The sequence below is a fragment of the Etheostoma spectabile genome, chromosome 15, assembly GCF_008692095.1.
Source record: "Etheostoma spectabile isolate EspeVRDwgs_2016 chromosome 15, UIUC_Espe_1.0, whole genome shotgun sequence".
Lineage (NCBI taxonomy): Eukaryota > Metazoa > Chordata > Actinopteri > Perciformes > Percidae > Etheostoma > Etheostoma spectabile.
The window spans coordinates 20,761,142-20,763,657 of NC_045747.1; positions in this window are offsets into that span (position 1 = coordinate 20,761,142).

Consider the following 2,516-nt stretch of genomic DNA (forward strand, 5'->3'; position numbering starts at 1 on the left):
TATATATATATATATATATATATATATATTGTCCAACCTCAATAGCCTATGTGTTGCTCAAATTACATAATTCCATGTTGTTTTTGCTTCTTTCCTTGTTCCTTTATGATGCACTTTCAGTGCTATATAATTGGTTTAGCTGTAATAAAATCCAGATGACTCTGCATTCCAGGAAACCTTACTTAATCAGAAGTGGGGGACTGCTTTCAGTTCAATGAAATTAACAGAGGCGGTTTGGTTTGTGCCCGAAGAAAGAGAAAGAAAAACACTACTTTGTTGACCCCCTAATCTGAAGAATGTTAAAAGGGGAAAATAGAGATGGCGAGATGGTAAACTTTTGTTTCACATTGCTGACAACATGCAACAGACTTTTAGTTTAGTTTTAGTTCTTTGCTCTCCGTTAGCAGCTCGGCTCTAGAGATCCAGTTAAGTCTGTCCACCACTTTGGTTCAAAGGGAAATATCTCAAAACGAAATTTGGTTCAAACATTCAACTTCTCTACGAGATGAAGTTGAATCACTTGAGTGATGATATAACATCTTGCAAGTGTCTTAAAGGGGTACTCCAGTGATTACGTTTTGCTGAAGTTGGAGAACAGACTGGTCAATATTGGAATAGCCGGCAGGTCAGTCAAGCTCCAATATGCTGATTCCTACACTTCCCATAATGCAATGTAATGCAATGTCCTACAGTAAATGTCTATGTTATGGGCTTACTGTAAAAGGTACCCTCAGGAGTTTTGACCACTAGTAGTGCTATTCTGGTACCGGCATTTGGTGAGAAAAAAAGAGGTGAATCTCCCACAAATTGGAAAGAAACAGAAAATCTAACAAATGTTTATTACTCATAAAAGGTTCAGATTATTATTCTAAGTGTCTGACAACATTATGGAAAGGATCCCTACAGAGATTGAGCTTTTTGTGAAAGACTAACAACCTTTTTGTTTAACATAATATATAATAGCCCTGAAATCACCATCACCGAACCCACCAGACTCCATGTAAATAAAGAGTACTTTTAGAGTGAATGTAGGGGAAAGACGAAGCACGAAAGCTATTGATAGTTTAATGTAGTTTCTGTCAACTTTGAATGATGTGGCCTTTATGATGATGATGGGGATGATGCAAAAAAAAACACAGCACATTTCCCTCCCACCCCAGAATGCTGTGCAGGCAAGCCAGACCCTCCTCCGCAGCGTTGTAGAGGAAGGTCTGGCAAAGGGAGACTACTTAGACACCAATGCATGGGGAAAATGCTGTCCAAGTTGAAAAATACTGAAACACCATTAGTTTTGCAAATTAGCACACATAATGCCTCATTTATTAATTAATTACTTTGTAAATGGAAGAAATCAACCGGGGAGGTGTCTCCCCTTCAAACGGGCTACAATGAGAAATTAGCATCACCAATTTCAGTATTTTTCAATACTTTCCACCACTTTGATCTCTTGGGATTTTTATATGTGATGAAGGGAACTTTTTATTAGACTAGATCAGCTGAAAGAGTTTCTGTTGCAACCTGTGTGTGGTCATGTTGCATAATGCCTGTACTATTCTGTTTGTATCATGTACTGTATATGTGCGAGCACGCAGACACCGACAAATATGCCAACAAAAGCAATACGGAAAGGGACTGTTAACTAGTAAACATAGATGGAAACAATGCTGAATGCCAAATACTTGAAAAAGTCTGCTTTGCAAATGTTTTCTGAGGAAGGAAATGTGTTTGTTAAACCTTGAGGACACAAAATGAGCAGGACTAACCATGTGGACTAAATTCATCTTGATTTGTAAAATCAGTGGAGTGCTCCTTTTAACGTGCTGATCTCAAAACAACAAAAGCGGTGCACTTTAACTTTTCTTTCTCACAATTTGCTTCCTTTGCGATGACCTTTACAGCCTCACAAAGCTGCTGGCGCGGCTGTAGACTCTCTGTCTTGTTCTTTTCTTTTTAATAAGCGCTGGTGTAAACGGATCGGATGCCTAACCAACACCGTGCTATAAGACACGTCTGTTCCATACAGCTTTATGTAGTGTTGAGGTGGGAAGGGGCAACAAGGAACTATATCTTAGATGCTGTAGGGTTTTTTCTCCTTTTGGTTTAAAGTGTCAATTTATGAATTACAGCAAATTATTCTAGATAATTTATTGCTAAATGATACATAAAGGGTTGTGCTTTGCTCAAGTTTTGTTTCATGTTGCAAATGCAACGGGTGCAATCGATCTCAAGGATATTAAGGGAAATGCATGTGTATTATGAAGTTGATTTTATACGTGAATTTACCAATTCAGATTGGTACTCAATCTTTCGCTTGCTTGTGTTTTAATGTCAATAAAACATTATTTTTAATATTAGTTGTGTCTTTTACATGGATAAACCAAAAACTGTATTTTTTATATAGATATATAGATATAGATAGATATAGAGAGAGAGAGATAGATAGAGAGAGAGAGATATATATATATATATATATAGAGATATATATATATATAGAGAGATATATAGATATATATATA